This window comes from Protopterus annectens, chromosome 9.part0 (genome assembly GCF_019279795.1).
Source record: "Protopterus annectens isolate FY-2018-M chromosome 9.part0, PAN1.0, whole genome shotgun sequence".
In the NCBI taxonomy this organism is placed as follows: domain Eukaryota; kingdom Metazoa; phylum Chordata; order Ceratodontiformes; family Protopteridae; genus Protopterus; species Protopterus annectens.
Genome location: NC_056743.1, coordinates 1,158,719,229 through 1,158,736,984, shown reverse-complemented (window position 1 = coordinate 1,158,736,984; position 17,756 = coordinate 1,158,719,229).

The following is a 17,756-nucleotide window of genomic DNA, read 5'->3' as shown; positions in this document are numbered from 1 at the left end:
GCTGAACCCACTGGCATAGCCAGCATCCTGGCAAACAGGTTCAGTGCAGATGTCTCCCCCCCATCCCCCCTAGGGAGCAACTATCCATCTCAACAGAGTGTAATCTCCCTGACATCACACAGTAACAGGTGAGTGCTGCCCTCTCGAAAGCATACATTACAGCATCAATGGGACCAGATGGTGTCCTGGCCTGCATCTTACACAAGCTTCATGACAGACGTAACCTTCACATTACATCACTGTGCAATATCGGAGTTACTACAGGATATGTACCCATGGAATGGCGTACAGCGACAGTGGTCCCACTCCACAGAGTTGGTGCCACAACAGACCACACACAATATTGCCCTATAAGCCTAACTAGCCTGTTCGGCAAAACTATGGAGCATATTGTCATGGGACTCTTATACATAGACATCGATGAACCTACACACTGTGTCCTACACATTTCAGCATTGTTGTGGTCAGAACTTGCCTCTTGAACATGTTTGTATTCTTTAGACAGTTAACAGGTCCATCGACATAGGGACAGTTGTACACACAGCCTACCTGAACCTTGCAAAACCCTTCCACATAATTACCCAATGGGCCATTATGCATAGGCTCACCAGCATTGATATGGACACATATCTCACATGTTGGATTGCTACCTGGATCAGGGATAGCACACACATGGTCAGAATTGCAGGTGCCATGTCTGACTATACACCAGTTACACTTGGCATCCCACACGGCTCGGTCCTGGAACCTCTCTTGTTCAGTATATATTTGTCTGATGTACAGGCTACCACAAGGGGAATATGGCTGACCTTGTTCGCACTTGACTGCAAACTGGGTGCCATGATCAACTCTCCAGCTGCCACATGCATACTCCAGCAGGGTCTCACAGAGATGGATGACTGGTGCCTGAGCCATGGCCTACAGCTAAATGCCATTAATTGCATAGTCATCCCCTTTGGGAATAACAACATGCCCACACATTAACACATAGGTAGTACTCCATTACATACAGTAGGAGTTGTTAGGTGATTGGAGACATGACTTGTTTGTACTGCCGCCTTTGACATTCACGTTTGCAAAGTGGACAGACCTTCTATATAAGCCACCTTATCCCATATGGTTTCACATCTAGATTGAGTGAGGTCATTGTGCCCCTATACTCATCAGAACCATGCTTGGTTACAATGCCACCTTTGGGGTGTACCTTACCCAACACCTGCAGCAACTGTACTGGCCACAGAAGTTCCTCACCAAGCATATGCAGGGACTCACACGGATGACCTGCACTGTTCAGATGCAGTAACTCCAGCTCTACTCAGTCGCTTACCACCTACTCGGATATGATGTGTGCCTGTTGTTTACAGTAATACCCAACCCAGAATTACTGGACATGCTCCACCTCAGGATATCTGACTCCCTTGTAGCTACACACTCCAGGGACATATACCTCAGCACAGATGTTAATAGGACATGCTGGAAGGACAGATTCTTATCCCAGGGCCTCCACTCACTTTGGATTGTGATCACAGTTACACATAGGCAGAGCCACCCACTAACAACCTACAGGGGACATCTTGACGGCTGTATGGGTGATCGTATGTTTACCCCTGGGATATCTTCTGTGTCCCTGCTAGACAGAGGAACACTAGCCTAAATGTACATGGGCTATCTTGTGTGACCTACTATTCACTGGCACAATGTAGTATTCTGACAGGGTTGCAAAAGTCAACCACACTCTGGCTAGGCTTGCACATGCCCTAGGGCAGATAGTCTAGTATCGACCTCTGAACCTATACTTATGTTCAGGATGCACAATATTTATTGCTGATACTGTTTGCAAGTCTTTATCGTCTTTGCTTTCCCAGTTTCTATGAACAACTTAGGCATCTGCAGAACATGTTTGATCATGACAGGGTTCCACTATATTATATATGTGCCTGTTGTCATGTAACTGTGTGCACAGGGTGGATTGCTGGATAGTGAGAGGTTCCTGGGTTAACACATGCAACTGGCAGATATGTGTGGCCCACTGCTGTACTCAGGCATGGCCTAAGTGTGTGAGCATGCCCAGTTCAGGCTTTCCATGTTTTGTTGCCTGACATATGTCTCATTTATTCATGTGTGAGCATGCCCAGTGTGACCTTTCAGTATGTTGCGATCTGAAGTCCACTACATTTGTGGATGTGTGTGAACATGACCAATATTAACATTTATACTGTGTGTGTTGGAAGTCAAGTTCTGTTCTTACTGCAGGACTCACCTTTGTGTCATAACTCAACAGGGATTATGCTGTGCCTGCAGGGTTTCCATGAGATACTTTGCATAGACCTATCAACATTCCTTCATACTGGCTAACCACTGCAATACTGTCCATGGTTTAGTGATTCAGTACTTTACCTATAGTGCACAGTATCCTGGGTTTGAAGCCCATCAATGCTTTATATTTTCATACTGAGCAGACCAGACTGCTTAAGGGCCAGTTAAGCAAATATGAGCATGTTGGCTTTTGTTCAGCTACGCCCTACTTAGACCAGGCTTGTCCGACATTGCTGTATATTCACCAGCTTTGATGGACATTGTCCAATATTACTTGACATTCACCACAGTTGTACTAGTTGGTATGTGCAATTCTGTTTGCATATACTACATGGTGGTGAATGCTGTTTAGCACTGCCTTAAATTGCTTAACACATAGCAATCATGTCTCAGGTGGTGCTGCTGGGCTGCCTACGTCGGATGCACATACTACACTCCCTGTACATGTTTGAAAGCAGGTAGTGTCAACTTAGGCATCCCTTTTACTATATGTGCAAGTCAGAGAGAGGTATCATTTCCAGTGTTCCTACTGAGCCAGTGTATGTGCTATGCGTTGCCTCTTTGCCAAGGCCAAAGCATACTGGGCACGCCTCCTTCTGCCTACTGGGGCAGGCTCAGCTTGTTCCTCTCTGAGTCACGCTCTGCCTATGTTGACCTTGGCAATGGTGGGGGGCTGTTTGGCCCAGGCCTATGCTGGTCCTGCTGCAGCTGTTTTGGCAGGATCATATTATGTAGCATAGCACATACCATGACAATTTGGGTACATGTAGTTGGTGAGTACTGCAAGGCTCCACCAGATGTGTCCAGGCACCGGAACCATGACTTGAGCAGCCCAAACACACGCTCGATTACATTTTGTGTTTCTGCATGTGCCTCATTATTGCGTTCCTGTTCAGGTGTGTGTGCGTTTCTGATGGGTGTCATCAGCCACGGCTCCAGTGCATAGCCAGCATCACTCACTAGGTGACCATGTGGGATGTCCCCATTGGCAAATGTCTGGTACAGCTGCGTCAGATGCCAGATATGGGAATCATGGTAGCTTCCAGGGCAGCCAGCACACACATTCAGTATTATGCCCCGGGCATCACACATGACCTGGCAGTTGATGGAGGGGAAGCCCTTGTGGTTGAAGTAGACCCTACCATGCTCACCAGCTGGTGCTTTGATGCATATGTGCATGCAGTCTATTGCACCCACTACCTCAGGGTATTCCGCTATTTGCTGGAAGAGACGCATATTGCTGGCCAATACCTCACGGGAATTGGGGAAATATACATGATCACCGACATGTGCTGACATGGCATCCAGGAACTAGTGCAGTACCCTGGATGCTGATGCCTGTGATATCCCCATCATATCACCAGTTGGTCTCTGGAAGGTACCTGTTGCTAATATTCTTAGGCCAACACATACCTTGGTTTCCACTGGGATGGGTTCCCCTCTGTTGGTTCTGTGTGTGAGGTGTGGCCTGCACAGCTCAACAATTTGCTGCAGGAGGTCTTTGTCCACTCTATAGCGCTCCACTATCTCCAGCTCATGTATCCCCTGGTAGGTTACCCTAGGCCTGTACACTCTTCTCCGTCTCCTCACTGTGGGTTGTCCAGCAGCATTTCCATTGTCACCACTCTCAGCAAGTTGCATATGTCACCTTATAACAGCAATGGCAGCCCCTAACATTTCTTTGTCTCAGTAAAGCTTTTTCAGTTTTCACGTCTAGTAGCTTACTGCAGTGTCTCTTGTGAGAAACATAATGAACTGTTGTTTGCAGACTTTTAAGTGCTAGGCTGGGCTGGGCTAGTGTACTGCCTGTGTAATTGCCTGATTCTGATTGTTTTCACCTGCTAGCTCTGCTAGTACTCCCTGGTAGCTTCCTACTATTATTTCTACTTCCTATTTCCTTTCTGTTTCCTCGGGGGGGCAGTGCCGCGCACACAAGCGCAAACACGCTCACAGCAGCTCACACACGCGTACACATGCTTACACAGACTAAAACTTGCTTATTCAGGTTAAACCATGCGCACACCAGTGCAAACGCGCTTACAACACTTTAAACTGCCTTATACATGCTTACTCCAGCTGCCTTATACATGCACTCATGCTTACAAGAGCACACACTGTCTTACTCAGGTTTACAGGCGCGCACACGCGTGCATACATGCTCAGCAAGAAACTTTGGTGTTATTCATGGCATACACCTTCCATTTCTTGACTTTACCTAGCCTACCTGTTGACACACCTCTTTCAATGATGTGTAAGTGACAGCTGACACATGCCACTCTGCTCCAATGAGCTTCCCTTCTTTCATACATACCCCACTCGTGATGTCACCTATCTTCTACTCTGTTACTCCCCTTATCCTACTCCTACACTCCACTGACTGTGCTCATTTGCCATGTAAACCTGTGATTCACTATCCTTATCCTCATTTGCATAGGATTGCCTTCTAATGCTTGGTTATATCTCTTAGACTGTGCTTCCCCCCTTAGCAACCTCTACTCGGTGGCCATGTTGTCTTCAGCCTGCCATTCCCTTGCATTGTAAATTAACAATTTAAATAAATTCCACATTTGTGGGTTTAAATGTTTATTTTTCTGGTTTTTAGAGCACGGCCCGTTTGCGCGGTGTTACGCTATGCTTAAACACTGGATATCGGAGAAAAAAAATTAATTATTTTTATTTTCATATTGCATCGGGAAACATTGCCAATGGCCGTATATTTGGCCATTGGCATGCTTCCTGGATGCAACCTTTATATGGAACTGTCACGACTCTGTTTTGCTATTTGCAGAACGGTACTCAGTTGTCAACTGAGTACATTTCTGCAAATAACACTGCTCTTACTCGGACAGGTTTGGGTTTCCTGAATCACAAATCTACCGCATTTGCATGCCTTTCAGATGCAATTGAGGTAATTTGCATGACCCGGCCCTGTCCATGTAAAAGCCATTTTAGGAGCTCTCTTGCACACCCCTGCAGGCTGTTCCTGGATCACTTGTTGGACATGATGGCTGCATGGAGTCTTACTCTACTCTAAGACTCCGTGCAAGCCTTCGTAAATCCAGTCCGTAATCTAAGAAACAGTAAAATTATCTTACTTGAAACTTACATTTAGTGAAAATGAATTTGGCAGCACATTAAACTACAAGACATGTTATGGGTGTCAGTAAAATAGTATGTACAGAAGTACTAATTATTGGCTATGTAATGCATTTGCAAACAGCCGGGGACAGCTGTCCCTTTTCTGTAGCCATTGGGCAATGGCCTATTTCGCCCCTAATATAATCTGTCACTGCAGGGCTATACTGTGTAGTGGGGTGGAACCTGTGCTTCCTTTTCTTGTACAACCAGGCAGTACATTGGAAGAGAGAAAGACTGTTATACAGGTTGTTCTAATGAGTTAAATAAAAATTTAATTTGTTTTGTGGGGTCAATGGTTCCCCCCAAAGCCACAGGCCTTGGGCAGTCACCCATTTTGCCCCTATTATAATCCACCACTGCACAAGACACATGATGGGTCTCAGTGAAATAGTATATAGTGAATTACTAATTACTGGCTATGTGAAGGGTGCAGGAATTCAAAAGACAAATTTGTAATGCATTTGCTAACAACTGGGGAAAGCCCACTGGTCACAATTGTCCCTTTTCTGGAGCATCCCTGAAGTACTGTCTTTTTAAGTATCTTAATAAAAGTCACACAGAAAAAAATGAAGACTGAGGGAATCATGTTGTACAGGAAGCCGCTATTTAACAACTCATAGTCTTACTCATTTGCACTAAGTGCTAGATAAACGGTTGTAGCCCAAACACAGGGCAATTCACACCTTTGTGCCTGCAAAAAAAAAGGCTAAATTAAAAATGTGCTCATAGTTAAAATATTAACATTAAACTTATACAGTTCATGCTATCCAATTTATTGACAGCTAAAAAATAAACACACTGTCAGCATTCAATAGAACAAGGAAACCAAGGATCATATCCAAAGAACGTGGCTCATATGATGATTCTCCTGTTTACCACAATTAACTTCTTTCCTTTACACAATAACTACACTGTTTCATATGTAATTAGTAGGTTACAGTGCAGGGGACTACTGAGGAGCCTAGCTCAAATTTCCAGTTGCCCCAAAGCACTGTCTGGTTAAATGGTTTGCTCAAGGACAGGACAAAAATATGAGGCAAACTCAGATATGTTCTCAAAATTGGAGATAGATAAGAGCAGACTATTCTGAATCATTTAAGAACTAACAGTAATCCTCAATTATTTAACAAATAAAACAAAAGTGAATAATAGTCTGGCAGCTGGCGTGGAGGATTAAGGCTGCTGACTCTTATAGCTAGGGTGCAGGGGTTGATTTTGAACAAGTTTCTTTACCAGATAGTACCCCTACACAGGCACATACCCATCTGTGTGCAGACATCAGTAATGGATTTCAGGTGAAAAAAATCTTTTGCAGTCACAGAACTGTAATTCCTACCATTCTTCTGCTCTCTGTTGTACACACACAGATTGCATGCTTCTTTTTTATACTATTCTCTTATAGAAATCAGCAGTAAGTGTATTTCAAGTGAAAATGACCTCTGAAAAAAGTGAAAAAAGTGAAAAAGGACATAGCTTAGGAATGCTCAAGTAAAACTAATGCTAACAGCTTGGTAAGCACATGGCAGTAATTCCTACCATTCTTGTGCAGCAGTAAATGGATTCTTGCAATCTCCCATTCTCTAACTGGTACTTCCTGTGGACATCTGTTACTATTGGTAGTAATGTGTACGGGGTGGAACCTGTGTCTCCTCTTTCTGGCAGTACATTGGAAGAGAGAATAACTATTGTGCAAGTTGTTCTAATGAGTTAAATATAAATTAAAATTGTTGTGTGGGTACAATGGTCCCCCCAAAGCAGTAGACCATGGGCAATGAACATTTTGCCCCATTATAATGCACCACTGCAGGGCAGGTGTACAGTACTGTACATTCACACACCAGGAACATCATTATTTTATTTTATTTGCTTTTGTTTACTGTGTTCATCCAACTGAGTTTAGTCAAAAAAAACCTTTCAGAGGAGGCCCAGGCAGAATAACTCCAAAATATTACAAATACCTATAAACAGATATGCAGTAATATGCATGAAGACATATAAAGTAATACATATTAACAATTACATATTCATTTCCTAATAAGATTACATTCATCATATAAAATAAAGACAAGCTATTGCAATATAAAAGATACCTCAGTAGAGGTTGAACACTGAACATTTGAAGAGGTGCATTAGTGGGGATATAAAATATGTAATCGATCATGTCCATAGCCAGCATTAGGAGCCCATGGAATCCACAACTGCGGGTAGCCCCCAATTATCTCCACAGTTATGAGGACCCCCACATGAAGCAGCCATGGATTTCTCTGTCTCCTCTGTTTCTTGTACATAAGCATCCGGAAAAAAACATAATTTTTTCCGTACGTAGGTGAAGAATCAAAAAAGTGTGTGTGTCAGTGTATGTATGTGTATGTGTCCATTTGTCTGCGAGTGTCTATGAGTGTGTGTATGCCAGTGTTTGCAAGTGCGTGTATGTGACTTTATGCGAGTGCATTTGTATATGCAAGTCTGTGTGAGTGCATGTATGCGAGTGTGCACCAATGTGTGCATGCGAGTGTATGAGTGTGTGTATATGACTGTATCTGAGTAAATGTGTATATACGAATGTGTGGGAGTGCGAGTGTGCACTAGTGTGTGCATGTGAGTGTGTAATTACATGTATCCTACTGTGTGCGAGTGCATGTGTATATGTAAGTGTGAGTGAGTGCCAGTATGCGAGCATGTATGAGTACCTGTGGGCTTGCATGAGTGTGCAGAGGGTTCAGAAATCAGACTCCTACACATGGGAGGTTGCTCCACAAAATGTTAATATTTAAACATTAGCATACCTCTCAACTGTACAGATTTTTGCATGCTGTCCAGATTTTTGCCTCATATTTTCTGGTCTGTTCTCATAAAATTTGTGGTTTTCTGGCAAATCATTGAGGATTGAAATCCCTACATAATAACATTCATTTGAGTTTCAGACTTCATTTCCTCTGGAAAATGTATCCTAACACAGATCCTGTTATTCTAGCAACTTTTTAAGTCTATGAAAGCAGCATTTAAAATCTGTCCCTACTTTTGACCCTTTGCTCCACCATTATTTTAGGCTTTAGCCAGATTTCTTGTGCTAAGAGGTTGAAGGCATTCACAGCTATTCAGGGATAATAATTATTAATTTAATTTAATTTAAATTTATTTTATTTTATTTATTTATTTGACATTTGGTTACCAGGAAAGTCTGACTGGGTGAGAAAACCCATTTTAAATGGATGACCGGGGAGAAAAGCTGCATACAATACAATTGTATAATATAATAATGTATAAGAAAATAGAACAGTGTATATTGGCAAAAGATTCAGGAAAAGGTAGTACAAAACCATTAGATTATAAAACAGTACAAGGACAAAGTATTATTGACTTTGTTCTACATTTGTCAAAAATTACTTGTTTAATTTTTATTTACATATATACATATTTACATATGGAGTTAGGTTTGCAACGTGAGTGATACAAGAAGAAAGTCTGGTAAAGAGGAAGGAGGACATTCGGTAAGAGTGTCTGATGGGTGTTGGGGTGGGGCTTACTGTATTTGCTGTGTGGGAGTGCGATGGCTATTATGGACTAACGAAGGGGCTATGTTGTGGAGAGGGCAGTAAAAGTGGAGGTGAGGGGACGAGTGTAAGTGGGTTGGTGATTAGCCCAGAGCTGAGAAAGAACACAGACAGGAGTTAGCTAGTTGAGCTTTGAGGACGTTTTTGAATTTTGTGGTGTTTATAGTCTCCAGGATAAATTGAGGAATAGAGTTCCAAGTCCAAGAGATGAGGCTGAAGTATAGTGAGTCCCCAAAGCTGATTTTAGATTTAGTAACTTGAAGGTGGAGTTTGTCAGCGGAATGTAAGTGTAAGATTATGCTCAACAAGATATTAAGGTTAAATGTAACTTTGCTACAAATATGCAACATAAGTATAAAATAAAGCTTGCTTAAATGCAGAGTTTAGTAATATGTGATTGGCATCCATACTAAATGACTGTGGCTTAAAAAAATAAGGAACTTGCTTATGAGTGTATTACACACACATCAAGAAAGTTGACTTATTACAGACATGACAAGAATATAATTTGCTTTCTTTAAAGAACTGACAACAGGACATGTTTTTCTAAGAAAGTTTAATCCACAAGGCATTTCCTTGAAGACAGTTTACTTATCAGCATTTGCACAAGAACAGATGTGTCAGCATTTGCGTCATCAAGGCAGTATCTTTCCTAAACCAAGAGGGTGTGTGTTTAACTAAAAAAATATATAAAGTCTGTATTAAATCCAGTTATGTTAGGGGTATGGTAGGGACACATTTGTCCTGAGATAAATGTTATAGCTCTCACATCATCTGTACTATAGGAGAAGTAAAGTAGAACATTTTCTGAAGCTGTAACAGAAGTATGTGTGGTTTATTATAAAAGTTATTGGTTACTGCTCTTAAAGACAGGTGCTGCAAAGTATATTCTCTCATCAGTGTATATTCTGCAAGTTTCTGTATGCAACAGACTGTGAATGCAACTATAACTAGAGTTTGATTTCAGCAGAATCCAGCCAGCAAAACCGAGTGTCTTAAGAAGACTTCATATCTATCACATTAAGCATCAGAGTAAAGCACAGTGTTATGGTACAACTAAAATTAATTTTTCAATAAGATTCTGTTATTAGAGTAGGGATGTAGCAGATTTATAAGTGCTGGGCACTTGTCAGTGTGGTGTATTATGTTATGGGAGGTTGTGAGCTGGGTTAAGGTTTGTAGGTTGGGTAGCTGTAGCCAGTTAAGTTGTCAGAGTATGATGCAGTGGTGGGAGCTTGGTGGTGAGTTGGCAGCAAATTTAGCAATCGTATTGTAGCAGGATGTGAGTTTAGCTAAGTCTGTTTTCTTAAGGTTGGTATAAATAGGACAGGCATAAAGGTGGGTGGAGAGTTGCTGAGTCCTTGTAATAGATAATCTAGTTGAATGCTGAGGAATGGCTTTATTCTGTAGAGGCAGACTAGTTTTATGTGAACTTTTTTTAATGGTTAAGGATATGTGTTTATCCAATTTCATATTATTATCAGTGGTGACTCCGAGTAGTTTAGCATGGGATACTGTTTCAATATTGGTTTTGTTTGTCAAATAGATAAGGAAGGGGGTGGGATTTGTTGGCTTTACTGGATGAGAAGAGCATTAGTTTGGTTTTACTAGGACTGAGAATTAATTGGGATTTTATCGCGATTGATTAATTTATTCTTGATTAGTTGTAATTTTATTGTGATAGGACATTTTTCACTTAGAAAGAAAAGACGTGAATGTAAAATTCAGCAAATATTACTCAACAAATGCATTTATTTATTTATTTTATTTGTCTTAGTTTACTGGGAAAGTCCAATTGGGTAATACCCATTTTCAGTGGAGGCCCAGGGAGAAAAGCTCCATTTGCTTACATCACATTATACTAATTTCCAGTTAAACACAGTGTAGTTACATTTCTGTTTACATTTATACACAAACAGTAGTTATATTTATACATTCTGAGATCTGACAGAAGTGAAAGTTACTAAAGAGAAAGCCCACATGCAACTTATGGCCTTGGTGACTGTCTCAAAGAAGTCAACTATATTTAACAGGCATGACCTTCCCTTGACAAAACCAAACTATGTGGGATCAAGTGTCTGGAGGTTGCCAATGTCCTTGTTAATGAGGTCCATGATAATCTGCTCCATGGTCTTGCAGGTTAGGCTAGTTAAGCTGATGGGTCTATAATTTCCTGGACCAGTGGACACTTCACCTTTGTGCAAAGGGATGACAGTAGCTGTCCTCCACTCAGCTGGGATGAACCTGGTACTCGGGCTTTGGATGAATAGTGTGCCTAATGGTGCTGCAAGTTCCTGCCTGAGTTCATGTAGGATGCAGCCTGGGATGTTATCAGGTCCCATGGAGGCTGTATTTTTTGCCTTTGAGAGGGCAGTGATGGCCTGCTCCATAGAGATAAGGGGAGGGAGGCAGGTACTGGGGATGTCCTATTTTACTGATGGGGAGGACAGAGGAGTGAAGTGTTCACTGAACCTGTCTGCAAGCAGGTTGACTATATCTATAGGGTTTGTGTATGTGGTGTCCTTGGCCACCAGTTCTGAGCAGATCTGGGTACTTCCCTTGAGATTGTGGACATATGTGAAGAAAGCCTTATGATCGTCTTTAGCAGATGTGGCCAGTTTGGACTTGAAGTTTGCTTTGGAGGATTTCACTATTGATCTTATCAGCTTGTTCAGGCTAAGGAGAGATTATTTCCAATTAGACACCTGCTCCTTCTTGGTCCTGGACAGCAATTTTTTCCTTTTATTATAGAATTTATTTATTGTAGATGTCCACCAGACAGGTTTACTCTTCCTTGAGGAAGAGGATTTCATCATGTCTGGTATTCTGAGGGTCTTATACAGGCTATTGACCTTTCCTATCCAGTGGTTTCTGGTAAAAGAAAAAGTGATTCCTCTTTTCCTGAAGTGATACAAGAAATTAAACCCAGAGAGGGTGTGATGGAATAGATACAGTTTTTTCCTCTCAGAATTCTGATTCAAGCTCAGTGGACAGCGTGAAACCGAAATAAAGTTGGTAAAGAAGGGAATTCCACCATAAAACACCAAAAAGGTTTATTGTGAGCACTTTTGTTCACTTTACATCAATGAACTTCATCAAACTATTTAAAATGTTCAATTTCATTCTTAAATATCCCTCTCATTAATATCACAAACATATCCCACTTTTAAATTAACATAGCAAGCTTTGTAACTATCCCTGATGTTACACCTTTGGTCTGGGATTTTTTTCAGCTTTGGAATTATGCTGAGATATTAAGAGTTTGGTAGGGGCTTTCAGAATGTTGCACAATGTTTTTGTGTACCTCTATGGGACTGGCTACCTTGATGCAGTACAAGGGTTTGTCATAATGTAACACTGGTAATAAATGCCAGTCAGTGTGTGCGTGTACCTCTGTGCATGGCTACCTTGCTGTGGTACAGGGACTTGTCATCATGTAGCATTGGTACTAAATGCCAGTCAGTCTGTGTACCCTGGCACTTCAAGTTTTTTAATGGTCTGAATGTAGTAACACTACTCAGTTATCATTAAATGGTGGTGAGCTTGACAGGGAAAAGGACGTGATGACAATGTGGTCACACTTTATATTCTCCTGGCTAGGGCCCCCAATGTGAAACTTGCTGGGGGCTCCCAAAATGCTAGCACCGGCCCTGATCATGTCATTAGGAATTCAAAGAAATGGAGGTGAGGGAAGAAATTTGGTAGGGCAGAAGATGTCAATATTGTAGTTAAGAGGTGGTTGCAAAGCAGGTTCATAGATAATTATATATATAGCTATTATAAAGGTCATATTATGCATGTGTTTCAGCTGCTGAAGGCAAATATTTACTGTCTGCATTCATCAGGTGACACCATTCAGTATGATCCTAGTACCTGTGCAAAATTATTTACAGTATGTACAGTATGCAGGTGCAACAAGTGGACCAATTCCGGGAGGAGGAAAACACAGAGCAATAGACAAATTAGTAGTCATTGGAGAAGCCAGCAGGGAATGACTATGATAGAGGAAGTAGTAGTATGCTGTGGCACTAGCAAAGAGGCCTTGGCACACACATATATCCTCAGGGATACCCTATTAAGTATACAAGGCCTAAACAACATATCCAACATGGGCCAACTCAAAGTCCTGTCACTAAACGTGGTATCCTACAGACTGCATGGTTAGAGTGCACCCACCACTGATGCGTGGTAAGTAATCCCTTAATTACCTCCACATGCAAACTACCACTGTGCACCTTGTACATATCTTACACATTCCCATTTCTTTCCCCCCAGCCTCCTACACAATTGCAGAAAATATGCAGCTGCAAAGGAGGATGAGGCAGGAGTGTCTGAGAGTGCTGGGCTGAGTACACCTGTTACAGGCAGTAGAGGTGTACATGTTAATGATGTGATAATTTCTTGTGACTGTAGTCTGGAAAAGTGTGGCTTCCTTTAGGGCTGCCAGAACAAGACTTTATTTTTGAAACCATAAGATATGGCAGGACAAACCATAGCTGTAAGCAGTGTAAAGGACTGTAGTTCAATTTTACACAATGTACAATGTCAGTGTTGCAGAACAGTAGCTGTTTCTGATTTATTCTATAACATTAAGGTGCTTCAGGTACTAAGGTAATAGTTTAATGCAACTGCGACAAGAATCTAAGGAAATATTTTTTGACCTACTATCTCAGCTATAGTCCTTGTTCTTTCACAGAACACAACTGCCCATCATACCTCTCAACTGTACAGATATTCACAGAATGTCCAGATTTTTGCTCATATTTTTGGTCTGTTTTTCATAAAATTGTGGTTTTCTGGTAAGTTAGTGACAAATCATTAAAGACTGAAGTTAGAAAATAATGACAGACATTTGAGTTTCAGACTTCATTCCCTTCAGAAAATTTGTGCTAATACAAACCCTGTTATTCTATCAACTTTCAAAGTTTGTAAGAGCAATATTTAAAAATTGTTCCTATTTTTGTGCCATTGTCCCACCTTTATTTATAGCTTTGTCCAGACTTCTTGCTCTAAGAAGTTGAGAGATATGCTGCCCATATAGTGTTCTGCATAAAGGGGAACATGTGGTAACCATTGATTTTGCAGTATTAGCACATTTCAATATTCAGATTTAACACTATTAATGGTTGATGTTATATATGTCTATAGGTGGCGGTGCTTGTGGAACTGTACATGTAGCGCAACATGTTAAGGAATTTTTGTGGTAGAGTGTTTTATGAGGCCATAGGCTAAATTGCCCCTTGCTAGACTACTTTGACATAGTTTTTGGATGACCTGCAAGTTTGTTGTACTTTGCTAGTGCCACATTGTGTGAGCAGACATCAACATTTCCTTAGCACAAATCACTCACAGCTGCTTTTGCAATATGACTGGTCTATTGGTATTACTGTATCTTTCATGAGAGGTTTCTGAAAGGTTGTACAGATGACTCAGCATTTTGAGCATTTGATTTATGAGATGTGTATGCTGTTGGCTGTGGGTTTGATTTCCCACTGTTCCTTGTGCAGTATTGTATAAACATTTATGTAAACTGCATGCTTTCTCTTTAATTCTTCACTTATCTGACAATGTGGGTTTGACTGAAGGCTTTGCTTACATTGCATAAGTAGCTCAGCACATTAATACATTGCTTCTCAGTTGCATGTGATAATAGCTGTGGATTATAACCCCCTTGGTCATCTGCTGTGCCATTACTGATATTTAGGGGGCTGTTTGCTGTTCTTTCAACTGTAGTACATGTCAAAAGTATTAACTCAATTTTTTCTTTGTACACATACACTTGTCTCTCAAACACATACACACACACACACACACACACACACACACACACACACACACACACACACACACACACACACACACACACACACACACACACACACACACACACACACACACACACACACCATTGCTATGTGCTTGACTGCAGTCTTTGACAAACCTGCTGAAGTAGCAGTAGACATTCAAGACTGCATTTTGAAGGATGTTTGTTAAAAGCTGTAGGGTCAAATCCACCATGGATTGTTTAATATGATATCACTGTTACTTTGGGGTGTGTGCTTCTTATTTATTCGGTTATAGTATATGTAACATAGTCATAGTAAGGATATATCTTAGCTGCATTTTTTATTGTATCTGTACTTATCTCCCCCATCCTCTTTCCTCAAGAGTAAATATGAACTCCCTTTTTACTTCGTACATGTACACGTGTCTCACAAACACACCATGACTGTGTTTTTCAGCAGCCTTAGGTAGCAACAGCTGTTTAACTCTATTTTTCTGAATTGCATGCATTGATGGCTGTGGTTTCAGTTCCACCATGAGTTGTGTAATATAATCATTCTCACTTTGCGGTGGGTGTTTCTTGGTAATCAATTATAGTACATGTAATATTGTCAGAGGAAGGGTATGTCTTAACTGCATTTCATAAATCAGAAACAACTACCATTCTGCAACACTGATATTGCACATATCTTCCCCTTTCTAGCTATCCTTTCTATTATATACATTTCTTTGTTGTTTTTTCTCTCTATTTATTTTTCACTTATATGCAGCAGCAGCATCCATACCTGTACCCATTGCTCCAACAAAACTTGTTGGCCCACTACTGGTGAAATGACACCATCACCACCACCAACACTCACAACAGCATGTGCCAGGCAGCTGGAGTCACCTCCACAGCTCCTGCAGCACCTGCAGCACACATTGTAACCAGTTCTATACCACATGGTGCTGCTGTTCAACTAACTAGTAGTAGTGACAATGGAGAGGACATCTTTGTCAGCTGCCAGCAATTGGATGAAATACTGGGAGCGGTTCCTCAGCCAGAGGCTTGATGGCCATATCAGATGGCTAGAGAACCTCATATGGCAACTTGTATTATCCCTGCTGCACACTTGCACTATCATCTATGTCAGGGCCAAATTGTGAATGGGCTTAATGTGGCAAATATGCTCCCAATACGTGATGACTGGAGGGACTGCAGCTGTGCACCCCATCCTATTCCCCATCTTGATATTCTCCTCCTCTGTGTGTCTGTGCTCAGCCTGTTTGTTGTCCAGTCCTCTCCATCATTATTGACCTTCTTCACTTTGTGTGAAGCTTCCTCCTCCATGGTATCCCTCTCTTCTATTATGTTCCCAACCTCCCTGTCTATCTAACTAAAGAACCCCTCTTCTTACATTCCTTTCGACTCTCACCAGCTTATCTTCTCTTTATATATATATATATATATATATATATATATATATATATATATATATATATATACATATATAATACACACACACATTATATATATATATATATATATATATATATATATATACTTATATATATATATATATATATATATATATATATATATATCTATATATAGATACACATAGGTTTACTATCATATACCCGAAATGTACTAGGTCGACTGTTCACATGGTCGACCGAGATTGTTTGAAATTCACAATGTCAAACACCAGAATTGCCGAAATACATGTCGACTGCTACCTAGGGACAGGTTTTAACATGGGTTGAGATAGGGGCAGATGTGTATTTCGGCAATTTCAGTGTTCGACATTGCCTACAGTCAACATTCCGATTTTCGAACGAAGTAGCGTCGACTGACTTTACTTCTAATAAATAATAGTAAACTATATATATATATATATATATATATATATATATATATATATATATATAATAGATAGATATAGATATATATAGATATAGATATAGATATAGATATATAGATGGATATAGATATATAGATAGATATAGATATATAGCTATATATGTCTACTCACCTTAGTCGAGTAGTCCATATGTTGACTTCTGAAATGTCAATTGCAAAGGTCGACAAACCAAATGTCAACAGTTCACCATGCATCCTCTGAAAAAGAACCACAGTACATGCAATTTTCAAACTAAAAACAAAACAATAACATCATAGGTTCATAGGTTCATAGGTTGGTACTAGGCTATCGGCCCTAGGGCCTATACAAGCCTAGCCATAACAATTCCCTGGCTATTTCTTCCCACACTATTTACTTCCCTGGACCCCTGTCTAGCAGGGTGACCAATGTGATCCCTGGGGTGAATTTCCTTTCTCCCATCCAGTCATCAAGGTTCCTTTTGAAGAGGGCCAAAGAGGTGCTCTGCTTGACATGTATGGACAGTCTATTCCAGAGTCTGGGGAATCTCTGGATCAGGAACCTATCCCTCCAGCATGCATTTTTTATTGTGATGACAAGGTTTAGATCCCTGGAGCATGTGGCTCTGAGGGTTGGGATTTCTTTAATTGTAGCATGTCCAACAGCACTGGGATTGACATGGCCTTGTATGTTAAGCAGAGATCACCTCGGAGTAGACAATATACGACAGAGTATAGCTGGAGTTTTTTAAGGCGGTCAGCATAGGGCATCTGCTTTAGGCCTATGATTCTTTTAGTGAGGTATTTCTGCAGCCTTTCCAGTTGTTGAAGATGTCTTGAGAGGTACATACCAAATGGGGCGTTGTATTCTATGATGGGTCTAATGAGCAATGAGTACAGTGGGACAATGACCTCCTTTTTTCTGGATGAGAAGCCCTTAGTGATGAGGTGTGCCACATAGAAGGATTTCCTGACTGTTGTGGCAATGTGGTTATTGAAGGGGAGACCACTGTCCACCTGTGTCCCTAAGTCTCTTATCACACTTTCAGTGTTTAGTGTACTGCCACCTATGTGGTAATTCACTGGTACATGTTTTTTCCCCA